Below are 14,572 nucleotides of genomic sequence, written 5' to 3'. Positions count from 1 at the left end.
GTAATGTTTATGAAACCCTTTAATGTGCTATGTAATTACCCTGGCAACACCTCCCATCATTACTCATGCCAATAAACCGAATTGACATGTCAGAGTAAAAAAGTGAGAGGAAGAAGAAAGAAATGGGAGGGGGTTGCAGCACAAACTTTCCATCATTCATCCCCCATCATTCTCCAATAATTTCTTTTCTTGTCTTTCTTCAAGCTACATTTGTTAATTTTTGTTTTGTTGTTTCTTTCATTCTTTCCATTCACACCTCCTTTCTCTCCCTCTGCATCCCCTTTGTTTCTGGCAAACTGACGTCTGCCAGATGCCCAGGTGGTGGTCAATTACTGCACAGCTCCTCTTGGAATAACAAAAGCATTCTTAAACTTTCTGCTATGTGCCTATTTTAGGAAGACTTCTCTGTAAGAGTGAGCAAATTATTAAGAATATAAACAAATAACACTTACTGTATGAGCATAAATGAGGATGCATTAAACAGGCAGGGACCTGCAGGAATAGGTATAAATGATGCATCTCTAAAACAAATCGTTGAGAGTATTGCATAAATATTTGTTTATGTTAAAAACTTCCATATGCATTTAACACAAACTTGTACAAGACTTGCTCCCTTTGCAGCGCACCCACCCATGCTAGCCCTCCAGACACGATACCTCCCACTTAGACAGCTGAGGCCCTTGCCCTTCTTGTGCTAGCACTTACGCTAAAACCCAGAGCTTTTCCTCTACTTATACAGTGAATGCAGAAACCCCATTTGAGGCCTTAACTTCAGGCTCTTTTTGCAACACGCTTAGCCCACCTTCTTTTCATTTACAGCCGTAGCCTCTTATTCTTTCTCTGTCCTGGCAAAATCCTCATTTGTAAGACAAATATTATAACAAATTAAGCAGCAAAACAATGGGTGGGTGTCTGCCTGACGTCAGCCTGCATTTCACTAGCAATCGCTAGGCTAACACGTTCCATATGGAGGAGCCTGCAGGGTAGCCCCCTGCTGCCCAGTCCCAGCCTAACCCAGCCCAGCATGGCCCATCTCGACTTGGTTGCCACGGCCTGCCCCCACCCTCTCTCTCAGTCAAGCCCCAGTTTGGACCCCATCCGGGCCCCCACCATTATGTCATCTTTAATTTGGACTTGTCACACATCACCTGACACCTACCCCCGTCATGCTGTAACCTTTTGTCCCGCTGGAGCGAAAAAGCACTCCGGAGGATTTCTCCTCTCCTTTTCTCTCCCACTTTGCCTGTTGTTTTATTCTCCCTTTTCTCGTCATTCTTCATCTTTTCTTCACAGTCTTTCCCCTTCACTCACACTCTTTCTGTTGGCTTGTATTACTCACACCCTCTCTTGAATTAACCTCTTATTCTGCATAAACCCACCTGCCTTCTCCCTCTGCCATCTGTCATTCAGATCTAACTCTGATATGTTTCTGTGTATTTCGTTGCATTTGAATCAGATCAAGCAACCTGGGGATTCAGACGGGGTTCAGATGACTCCTCCCTCTTAGCAATCCACAGCATTTTTTCCTAGACCCCCTAATAAATGAGTTGAATGACAGTGAGTTATAGGAAGTGACAGTCAGAGGGGAAGTAATACATTCTAGAGAGAGATAAATTATGACACATGACAGGATTCTGGAGTGAAAATGGTGTATTGGACAGAGCTGTGGACCTCTGGACAGCGGCAGGGCTGTGGTGATGTCTCCTGTGATGGAAATATGGAATGTGATTGATCCCTGGAATTTGATGGAGGAGGAAGATGAAGGACAGAGATGGAGAAAGAAGCCCAGAGAAAAAGATTAGAAGAGACATGGAGATAAGGAAAGATGAATGATAATAAGCAGGTGTTTATGTATTCAACATGTACTGAACAAAGATGCATTTCAGGTCTTGTCTAAGTAATTTCTTATGTGTGAAGGTACGTTTGAGTGCTGCCCATGTGTATGTGTGTGAATTCTTTCCTGGTCTTTGTACAGTTGTATGTGTGTGGGGGTTGCTATGCACACCCATATGACGGGCTGTGTGTTTCTGGTAGTTGTCCCTCATCACTGTTATGTTCCCTAGGGTCCCTGCTTGTGGCTTAACTCTCCTGGTCTGCTTTGTGCATTCTATTCTATTCTATTCTATTCTATTCTATTCTATTCCTGAAATATGTCAAAATGTAGCACTTTTAAAAGACTTACAGTATATTTTATAGTGCAGATAAAATTTTTTCTCTGTGGTTTCAAAGTCAGAGCTGGAATGATGTTGGATTGAATTGCAGTCATGATAAATTGCTTTTGAATACACTATTTCTAGATAATTCAAGTCATAACTCCCTGTTGCTTCTGCACTAAAAACATTCTATGAATTAAGTAGTGACAGCTGGTAGACAACCACTTGCGTGAATTATTCTCTTCAGTCCAGTTGCTTGTATTCAGCCAGGTTGAAGGGAAATAAGTTTAATAATAAACTAACTATTTTGGATCCAAATACTGTGCTGTCTGAAGTAAATTTATAACAATACCCAAACAAGAACAAACTCATGTATATTACAACTACATTTGCATTCAAATTACATTGTATTAACCTCAGAGGCCTGAACCGTTTTTGTTGAAATAAGGGAGTCGCCCAGGAATCTTGACTCACCCTCAAAGAAAGTTTGCAGTGTATTTTTCCTTTGTTTCTAATCTGTAAGTTTAAAATTCACTGTTTAACATATGTAACTGTACTGCTGATTTTTTTGAGAAAAAAAGTTAAAGCCCTGTCTTTAACTAGGTATAACATCTATTATAGAGAAAATAATGTTTTAAAAAAAGTTTTTTTAGTTTGATTAAATAAATACAGTCCCAAGTTTTGGGGTAAGTGTGTCCAAAGTTTTGACTGGTAGTGTAAATAAATAAAAGGATGACAATAAATTATTAGAAAAAAAGAGAGAAACAAAAACAGAGAAAGCAAAAAGAAAGAAAAAAGAAAGACTTTGTGTTCTTTAATGGGGCCCTATTATGCTATTTGTACAGTGTTATAGTGTTGAATTCTCATCAGACAAGTGAGCTCTGTTTTATTACATATTACATAAACATGTTTCATGTTTCAATAGAATTCCAGTGTGTCTACATTCAGTTTTCATGGCGCTGAAAACAATAGGAAAATAATTTTTTCAAATTCAATATTTCAGTGACATCCCAGAGGGGGCTCAGTTGTTGGTCATCTTCTCCAGGTTGTGCACATTCACAAGAAGACAGGCACACCCACCTTCACTGCCCACTGTAAGGCATAAGACACCGCGATGGACACATTTTCACATTATTCTCTCACACACAAGCTAAACGGACATGAAGTCCTGTCCCCCACCGCTGGACACTACTCTAAAATAAACAGTCTAACTAAAAAAATTATTATAAACAAACATTTGTCTTGGCACTAGGTGAGGAAATGATATCCTAGGGGTCAATGCACACCAAAAGCCAACCCAACCCAACCCATGACCACATGGTCATCACCATGGAAATGGCCCAGATTGGAGAAGAACCACAGCCATAAGGCCAGAGCGCAGGGCCCCGACAACCCCAACAACCCCGACAAGTACAATCCCCACAGCAACAACCACGCAGCCAGAGCAGACATAGTTCCCAATCTATACTGCTTCATCCATTAAGGGTCATGGGAAAGCTGGAGCCTAACCCAGCATTTAGCAGGTGAAAGGCAGGGTAAACCCTGAACAGGTCACCAGTCCATCACAGGGCCAGCATTGAGAGACAAACAACTATTCACACTCACACTCACACTCACCTAGGAAGAATTTAGAGTGGCCCACTAACCTGACATGCATGTCTTTGTACAGTGGGAGGAAGCCAGAGTACCCGAGAGAACCCACACATAAACGCTGGGAGGCCGCGGGTCTAACCAACACACCACCATGCAGTCCACGCAGAGAACCCCTATGAGAAAAACATTAGAGTGGAAAAAGTAAATAAATAAAACAAAACTCAAATCATTCTAAAACTGTAACAACAAATAAGACCAATAAAAGCAGAATTAAAATAAATGTGTAAATAAATAAAATACAAAGTTTAATAACTAAGTAAAATGAAAATACAGATTAATTTAAAAGTGAATAAATTAAGTAAAAATTTGTTGTAAGCTAAGCTAAAGGTAGGTGTTGAGCCTCTTATCCCCTCCTGAGACACAGCAATGTAAAGCTGCGTATCATCAGCATAGCTGTGATAACAATGCAGATAGTGTAACAATGCATGAAAGTGTTAGAAACAGCATCATTACCTGATCTATTCCTTGGCAGCAGACGTTTTGTTGCTTTGTTGGCATTATGGTACATTTGCCACATGTACACCTATTAACAGGGACATGTACAGATATATAAGACGAGTGAAGAACGTGTGTGACATTTTGTGTTGACATTGTTTACTCAGTATATATATATCACTTCAGTTTGTTTACAAGTTCTGCCTGCATTTCTATAATAAAAACAGTGTGTTGGCAGTTGACCAATTAGAGGCAGCAGGGATCAGGTGCAGGCGGGGCTCAGAGCAGAAGAGTCTGACTCACATATTAAAATAAATTAGCCTGAAATGTGCATAATAGAGCCACTTTAAGTTACTATTTTCTAAATAAACATTAAAAAAAATTACATATATATTATCAATTCATTTGTTTCCACAGGCAGGATTTTCCGTGTTGTTTTCATTCTACTGAATACAAAAATAACTCCACAGATGAAAGCATTTAATAAAAAAAAAATCATGAATCACCCGTTGCTTAACATTTATTAGGTCATTTTGGAGACTGGATTAAACACAGAACTACCAAACTGAAGACCCAAATTTCAATTCAATCCTGACCAGTGTTTTTCTTTAGTATATATTTATTGATTTGATTTTGATATTTTTTAAAACACAGAAACAAACAAACAAAAAACACAGTACGGCAGAGAAAAACAAACGTCTTAAATTACAACACAAAACACAACAGTTGGTTCACATATACAGGGTAAGGGGAGGATATGTGAATCCTCTTTGTGAGGTTGATTAAAATATCCAGACCAATGTACAACAACAAAGGCTCCCACGTTTTCTGTAGAATACATGATCTTTAGAGTTTACAGACACATTAAATAATCCAAAAACATATCCTAGAGAGTTGTCCTGTAGTACTGAGCTATTAGGGCCTTTTCTGTTATCAATTAATGACTATATATTTGTCTTGCACAGAATATAACAGTCCATATGGTGTCCTCTTGTATTAATCACTGGTAGCATTTTAAGGCCTGGTACACACATAACGGTTTTTGGGCTGTTGTTGTCTCGAATTTGCCTCTTCCCGACCTCTGACAGCAAACGCCCGATCATCGTGAGATTTCCCTGTCCAATCATTATTTGGTCTGTGGTGTGTTACGAGCCGATTTGTCCCGATTATCCGCTCCGAAACGGGCTGTAGCCGACAAATGGGAATATTGAACATGTTTAAAGTTTCAGTGCCGATTTCTGAGGAATGCCAACAACTCGTGCATTCTGACTGCGTGGATGGTGACGTTGTACTTGTAGCCAATCAGAGAGCGAGCTAGCTGGGGAACAAGGAATTTAAAAAAGTCTGTGTTCACACCGTCTCTAGTCTGTTATGTTTTTTCAGTTCTGGCTTTTGCTGTTAACAATAGTCCCAAGACCACCATCATTCCCTCGTCTTATATATCCTCTTCCATGCTGTGTGTTGTGTTTTCCGGGTGTTACTATGTTTCTTCTTTTTTGTTTTTTGCTGGTTGTTGCTATGGTTCTTCTTCTACTTTTCGACGTTTGTCCAGCTCGGAGGACTAGATTGTAGATCAGTTGGGGGACAGCATCTTAATGTGTGTATTGTTCTGTGATTACATTTTTGGAGCACATCACACACAGTACGATCAAAACTGATTCTTTTATCGTCACGTGTGAGGTCTCGACCAGATAAAAAAAATCTCATAATATTAAAAAAAATCGTTATGTGTATCAGGCCTAAACAATTGGACTAAGCTAATTATATCCTTTTTCTCTCCCCTCTCCACTACCTGGATCTACCAGTGAGGACCAGATGCAAGTTTACAGCTGCTGACAATTGGTGATCAGTGGCACTTTAAAAGATTGGTCTGCTTGCCTGTATAGAGGGCCAATCCGAGAGCGATAAAGGCAGAGTTGGCAACACGACTTAGCGGTATAGCATGAACAGATGATGAGAACAGATTGTGTGCACACCTGTGTCATGACTCTGAGGTTGTAAATCTACGTCAGAGATTTGTTGTGTATTTTAAGAGACCGGGACACTGAAAGTCCAGTAATTCTCCCTGGTCAGTTCTGGAAAGGTTTTATTGCGTGCTTGCTTTTTATTTATTTGACTTTTTATAACTTGTTCTCATTGAGAACAGACTAAACTTTTAATTTTTTTATTCTCTTATAGTGTTTTTCTCCAGCTGGACTTGAGTATGGCTGTATACCTGGTGATTGTGTAATTGCTAGACTAAACTGGTTTTTAGTGTTACTACATGTGTTATTATTTTTTTTAGTTTAGTTTGCACTTTAAGTTTGCAATCATTGCAGGTAACAGTCCATTATTGTATTGTGTTGAGCAGGAGACAAATGTATTCATCTGGTTGCCCTGTCTTGCTTTGGCTCACCGAGGTGTTCTGCCAAAGGGTTATATTTCTGGGTGAAAACAAGGGGGCCACAGCCCCACCTCTCCTCCTCGCACTCGTGTTACAGGTATACACGCATCATATATTTTGGGTCCTTCTCCAGATTAAAAACAATGTTTATTTCTTGCCCAATAAAATTCCAAAACCTCTGTATATTCCAACATGACCACAACCATTGGGTCAAACTGGTCATCTGTTTTGCACTTGAGGTGAAGAGGTAAGTCTTCGATCAGGCTAATGGAACTGAGATGGGGATACGTGTGTTATGTAAAATCTGAAGTTGCATAGATTTTATTCTGTTGCAAACAGTCTTCACACATATCCAGGCAGTGTCATCTGTAATGTCTACATAACGTTTTCTTTAAGCGTATTTACGGTCTCAGATTCTTTCAATACATTATAATGCAAACGTATTAAATTATCCCTTCACATTTTAAAAAGCAGACTTTCTGTGCCTAAATAACTTTGAGCAAGTCCCTTACCTGTAGATATTGAATAAAGTCGGTCTTTAGAATTTATTCTTTTCTGACTAAAGAACAGACTAAAGATATGTTGTCTTTAGTAGCTTAAAAATGCCCAGTTCCTAAAAACAGCACCTGTTTAACCAGTGGAAAGAAATGGAGATTATTAAACATGAGTAGCAACTTAAGGTTTGTAAGGTCCAGGTCACCATCTGAAGAAGGGAGGCAATGTGTCACCATTGTCTTTTATTTGTCCATATAAATGAGGAAAACCAAAAATGATTTACAATATGAGAGAGGGGCCGAAAAAATAGGATTAATTTGGATTGGGTACTGAGGCAGAATGTTAATTTTCAGCAGAGAAGCACAACTAACCCATGATAGGATGGGCACTCCAACTCAACAAATCCAATGTAATGTTAAACAAGGGGATCTGATTCTTCCTCTAGTTTATAAAATTCAGGCATAATATTCCCAAGTAAACAAATCCTGGAGTGGATCATTTAACAGAAAGTGGGATGGATGTAGTTTTTTATTTTATTTTATCAGACATCACCTCAGATTTGTTGAAGTTGTGTAACCTGGAAAGACACCAAACTCACTGGTGTCCTCAATAAGTGGAGATGTGGAGAGCTTAGGCTTGGACAGAAGATCAGGGCATTGTCTGCATATAAGGTTATTTTATAGTTTATCTGCTATGGTTAGCCCATGTATACCAGAGTCCTAATTGCCTTGTGTTCTATAGGAAGAGCAAATAGTGGAGGGGAAAGTGAACATCCCCGTTTTGTGCCTTTCAGGAATTTGAAAATTTGAACACTGTACCCCATTAGGGAGCACTGCTGTGTGGGGATCACTGTATAAAACCTTTACCCACTTAATAAACTTACTACCCAGGCTAAATTTACCTAGTGCATGTTAACAGGTAAGACCATTACAATGTGACTGAAAGCCTTTTTGGCCTATAGTGTGATTATTGTTGAAAAAACTAAAAGGTGTTCAGCAACCTGTGTAAATTATTAGAAGAATTTTAACCCTTTCTCTCTGGATTAATTGGTGGTCCAAGAAAAGGAGTAAGCATAAAGGAATATTAGTATACAAGCAAGTATCTTTGTAATGAACCGGCGATCATTTAAGGGTGTACCCTGCCTCTCACCTTGTAGCTGCTGGGATGCACTCCTGGTTTCACTTTTTAATCCTTATATAATATATACTAGACATTTCGATTTTGTAATAAAGAGGTCTTTTCACCCTTCACTTTTCAACCAAATCATAATGTTGATTAGATGATGTTTTTTCATTATCTTTTTAATGGAATTTTGCTGGGTGGGTAGCCATTCCTACAAGACAGATGGGAAGTCACTTAATGAAAAATGAAGAGAAACAAATGTCTTAAATTCCTCTATAACATAATATCTAATTAGATGTCTTTTAAGATTAAAGGGTTAAATTGGCATTATCCAGTATGGGAAGGCAAGCAAGGAACAGAGATGCTCACAAGTCCTTTTCTGCAAGACTAAGTCAAGTCTCAAATCTTTGAAATCAAGCTCAAGTCAAATTTTAGACTTTGAATGTCAAGTTCAAGTCAAGTCTTAACAATTATGGGTCACTTTTATGATGTAATCTGCCATATGTCGTCTCCCGTCTGGTATGCTTAAGACACTGCAAAAAAATATTTAAATAATTTAGGAAGCATATTTACCCTTTACCTATCAGCATTTAGTAACAGCACTGATTTTCATCTTAACCCTTTGACACCTGTTTTTGCAAATTTGTAATAAACCCCCTTCAGGCCTTTGTTTTATTTCTTTTAATTAAACTGATTTTTATTTATCTATTTGCTTTGAATTGCTCTTATTTATGTATTTTTATATCATTATTTATTATGTATCCCTATTTATTGTTATTAATTTTTTAAATACTTGTTTTCTTTTATTTAAGCTATTTTTTTATTTGATTTTCCCCCCTGTTTTTTTCCTTTATTTACTTTGTTTTTACATAATTGCAAATAAATTCAGGCATCAAGAGGTTAAACTGACAAATGCTCTTTCCCTCTCCTCTGGACAGTTTCTTTGTTTAACTGAATTTGGAAAAACTGTTCATGAATATGGAACATTTTTCAGATTATTAAATATGCTCTTAACATATAACTTAACTATGACTTTAATGTGTACAAAAGTCCATCTTGACCCACAGAGAACTCTTCTAAACGAATATTGCAGTTTACAGCCTTTTCTGGCTGAAATACATACTAATGAAATCATCAATTATCCTGCAGTTTTTAGAAATTTCTCTGCTGCAACACACCTAATTAAATTAAAATGGTTCTCCAACTGTATGTCCTGTACAAGCCTCTTAATGACCCCTTAATTTGAGTCAGACAGCGTGGGAATATAAAACCTGCAGAACAGTGGCTCAAGACGTCCAGGGTAAGCTTGTTGCTAACATACAATGGAAGCTAACATTAACCTTTCATATTACAGACCAACCTCTCCAGATGTTTTAAGGTGGATGGAAATGGATCCAGTTTCCTGGATTTTTATACCACAGACATTGCTGTTTGCTTAGTGTGACCAGACACCTTCTTTTTTTTTTTTTTTTTTACCAAACATGTATTTATTTTGACAGGGAAAAAGATGCCTGGCCAGAATTTCAAAATCATTTGGGATTTTCCGCTGTCTCAACCTCAAATATGTTTACATCGGATTTGTGTTGTGTTTCACTTCCCACACTCACTTATTATTGTTATCCACGGTCTCAAACAATGAGCAACAGGAGAGTCAGAGGGAGAGTAAGGAGCAGCAGTACAGACAGGGCAGATAAACTGAGAAGTCTACGTGACTCTCCCTTCTTATATAGTCTTGTATGTGCTTCGCACCCACAGGGGCTGTAAAGCCATTCAAACTTTTGCCAGTAGGAGATTTCAACTCCTTCACTTTCTATGCAGTTTTGCACAAACATCTTAATAAGCCGAACTAAATGATAAGGCTCATATTTGGGACTGATGGCATTGACGGCTTGGGAAAAAAGCTGTTCAGGAGTTTAAGATCTGAGTGTCCAGTATAAAGCTAGAAATATAAATTCCCAAAAAAACTACAGAAAAAAAAACCCTTATTTTCATCTTGGTGATGCATGGGAAGCTCAATGAAAAGCAGGGTGCTGGAAGCTCCCGTCAGTTCTGCATTAAAACATGGGCTTCTTTTTCTTTTCTTTTTTTTAAATTCCTCTTTCATACATACATTTTTATATGTTTATATATATTTATTACATTATTACTTTATGAAAGGAAACACTGAACTGAGAGACTCTTAGTCAAATTATCCTCACCACCACACTGAAAGTGGACTGAATGCCACAGAATTTTTTTTATTACACATTTAGGTCTACACTTTATCGTTGACCAAAAAGAAAGAAGAAAAAAAAGTAATGTAGACTATATTAATTCAGTAAAATGTCAAAAATCAGTGCAAAATAGGCCCATTGGAAACAATGTCAATGTCTTGCCTTTCCAGGAATCTTTATGTCATGGTAGGCAACCAGCTGACCTTTAAGGACAATGTTGCCTCGGTTGCTCGATCTTGCCGATTTGCTCTCTACAACATCAGGAGGATCAGACCCTACCTGACTGAACACACGGCACAGCTCCTGGTCCAGGCTCTCGTCATTTCACACACTGACTACTGCAACTCCTTAGTGGCTGGCCTGCCTGCATGCTCAGTTAAAACTCTGCAGATGATCCAGAACGCAGCAGCACGTCTGGTCTTCAACCAGCCCAAAAGAGTTCATGTTACTCCGCTTCTATTCGCTCTTCGCTGGCTTCCAGTTGCAATGCACATCAAATTCAAAGCTCTGCTTCTGGCTAACGAAACAATAACTCAAACGGCTCCTGTCTACCTCCACTCGTTAATCCAGAGCTACACTCCCTCTCAACAGTTATCCTCTGCCAGTGAAAGATGCCTAGTTCTCCCACCACAACATGGCACAAAATCAGTAGCTAGACTCTTCTCCTCTGTTGTCCCCCGGGAGTGGAACGATCTAACTAACTCTGTCTGATCTACAGAGTCCTTATCCATTTTTAAAAGCAAGCTAAAGACTCAGTTGTTTAAGGAGAATTTCCGCACTTAGCTTAACTCTTCTATTCAACAGAATGAGTTAGAAAGATTTGTCCAGCTCTTTGGCTCAACCAAGTACTGAATAAGCCACCTTACTTATGCCCAAGATGATATTTTTGGATGACATTGTGATCTTGTATTTAAACAAAATGACTTCCAAAAAACTAAAAAAAAAAAAAAAAAATTATATGCACTGCCTCTAGCACTACATGACAGCACCTGGGTCCAACTGGACTCATAGCAGTCTGACTACCACTTAATTATGATGCCCCATCTTGTTTGAATTCTTGCTTGTGTTGTTCTTACTCTCAAATGTAAGTTGCTCTGGATAAAAGTGTCTGCTAAATGACTGTAGAATAGAATAAAATGCAGTTATATCAACAACTGATGAAGAGTGGTTGTTGATGAAATGCTATCTGAGGGACCAGAAAGTGCATGTCCAGGTTTGGACTTGCACGATTGCTCTTTACGTACTGAAATTCCATGAATAGCTTAATAATATTGGGCCTCATTCATAAACCATTCTAGCTAACAAATTTGTTCTTAAATCCTACTTGTGAACAGTTTATGAAAATTGCACCAAAATCTTCATATGTTCAATTTGTTCTTAGTTAAGAACAAATCCTACGGACAATCAGGAGTACTCTTACAAAGCTCTAAAAGCCGACACATTGGAACAAAATCAGCATTTAGTTTGTTTTCTGCTATTCTGTTGATTAAAATACAATAATAAAACTACACTTGTGTTTTCTTCAGATTTTTAAATAACTTTTGGTGATGTAAAAAACATTTTACTTTTAAGATAAATACCAATATTGCAGATCCAAATGTTATAATTTCCCTCAAGGGAAAAAGAACCTACCTACCTACACCTATCAGATCTGTTCCCTTATTCACAAGAATGTCACTCCATAAATGCCCAGGTCACCTGTGACTTTCAGATCCACCTGCTGAATGTGGTCTTAAATATTTAAAATTTACTACAATTGTGTCTTTTTATTACATTAATGAATTTTATTAAGATATCAAGGTTATTTTATTAACACTTAACAGACTCACCTGGAGGATTAGTAAGATGCACTATTTGCGCCGTAGGTGAACTGCATCTTAAAATGATGCTACAGCAGGTGGAAATTTGCTTTACAATCTGTATTAGGTTCAGTAGGCTATGTTATGAAATTTTTTTCTACAGTGTACCACTTTCCCCTTTAGCCACGCCACCACCTTTAAGCGCTCATGGGACCAGACTTCAAGCTGCTGTCCAAGTTCAGGAGTAATTAATGATCCATTTGTATATGAAGCCATTTTTAAACTATTTGAAGCTCACCATGTGATTATTAAGGTAAACACTTTTAAAAAATAGAAAAATGAGGTTTCACTGCATATTTTAATTTATTTTTTAATTTCAATAATCATTTTGTCATTAAGTAAGTAAAAGTTTATTTATAAAGCGCTTTTTACAGATAAAAATCACAAAGTGCTGAACTTGGGTGTATATACAGTAAATATGTAAACACAGGTTACATGTGTTCACTGTAAAGTCTGACAGCTGCAGGGAAGAAAGACCTGCAGTATCTTTCTTTGCACAGCAAGGATGGGTCAGTCTGTTACTGAAGTTGCTCTCCAGACCAGGCAGGGCATACTGCAGGGGCTGTGACTCGCAGTCCAGTATGGATGTCAGTTTTGCCAGGACTCTTTTTTTTCCTACCTCCTGCACTGAGTCCAGAGAACAGCTTAGCTGGAGCAGAAATAATGTTGCACTTCACTGCTTTTGGGTGAAGTTTTCAATCAAGAGGCAATAAAAACAGCTATATAAGTCTTCACTGCTTTCTGATGAATAAGAAGATAATGAAGGCTAAAACCAACTATTTTACTCACAAGGCAGGGAAAGTTAGAGTGCATCACTCTACATGGCTCTTTTAAATGTCAGATCACTGTCAAGCAAATTTTTTATTATTAATGATCTGATTTTAGATAATAACATCAACTATCTCTTTTTAACTGAAACTCGGCTTGGCACTGATGCACCAGTTATTCTCACCAAGGCTTCACCCCCAAATTTCATTTTTCTTTTTTTAATTTTCTATCAGGGGAGGTTAAAAAGGTGGTGGAACAGCTTCAATTGCTCAACAATCACTATTAGCACAAATGATTTAATTAAACTATTTTTCATTTGAACATCACTGAACATCATTCATTTGTATTTATGCTGGTATGCAGCTGGAAAAACAAGAACAGTCTGAATCAAAATACCTCAAAGTTTCTGTTTGATATCTTTTAACACAATTGAATGTAGTCAACGTGTTTGTGTGGTTTCACAGTATATATAATTTAACTTGTAAGACCTCATCTATATTAGAATATGTCTTATCCAGATGCTTGCTGTGAACAGCTGTTGACAGAAGTGGATCTCTTTGCAGCAGATGGTCTCTCTGAGTTGGTATTGACAAGCAGTTATTGCAGAAACAGCAAATATTTTGGTAGACTCTGTCCTCTTCATTCATCTACCTTTCGTAATTTTTAAGTGTATTTTCAATGATGTATTCATTGTTTCTGTCAAAATGCTCAATTACAAATTTAAAAGTCTGAAGGCAAACACTGAGCCAGTGCACTGCTAATGGGCTGAAATTGCAGCAACGTTGTGACTTTGTACAAATTTAATTCAATTTTCAAAATGTATAAAAACAAAGACTTTTTAAGGTCACGTTTTTGTAGTGGAAGCAAATATTGATGAAACAATATGTGTTCCTCCTAGTCAGAGTTCCCTTTAAGTTGTTGCTAGATAAAGACAGTGAACTGATACCACTCAATTTTCCTAGTTGCAACAGACAGCATCAAAATTTTAGAGACAAAGATGTAATCTACTCTTGTATAGTATTGATGAGCATTTGGGGAAAAAAAAAGTGTATTTCTTATATGCTAGTCAAACATCAATCAATACAAACTCCTCACCCAATGCATTAATACTGACACTGTGTGACCAGACTGTAAATACAGTCCAATGTTTTAAGTATCTATAACATTCACAACTAAAATCACCTCATTTAATTTACCCTTGACAATAACATAATAATCTCCTCCATTTTTAATGCAGTGCAAGAGCTGAAATGGTAAATCTCTGCTAAATATGCTCTTGCTGCAAGATGAAAATGTAGGAAAAAAATCTCCCTTTATTTAATTTGAAATATCCTGTCATTTTAATTGGGTCTCCTGCAGCAGCACAATTGGAACCCCCCTCAATTTAAAGATAATTCCGGACCTTTCTTCTTTTAACTGGAATGTTAAGACCGTTCACATTCCAGGAGCACAATTTCAGTGTTGTTCCAGCCATGAAATGAAGTCTGATTT

This window comes from Melanotaenia boesemani, chromosome 7 (genome assembly GCF_017639745.1).
Source record: "Melanotaenia boesemani isolate fMelBoe1 chromosome 7, fMelBoe1.pri, whole genome shotgun sequence".
In the NCBI taxonomy this organism is placed as follows: domain Eukaryota; kingdom Metazoa; phylum Chordata; class Actinopteri; order Atheriniformes; family Melanotaeniidae; genus Melanotaenia; species Melanotaenia boesemani.
Note: the sequence above shows the minus strand (reverse complement) of the source record.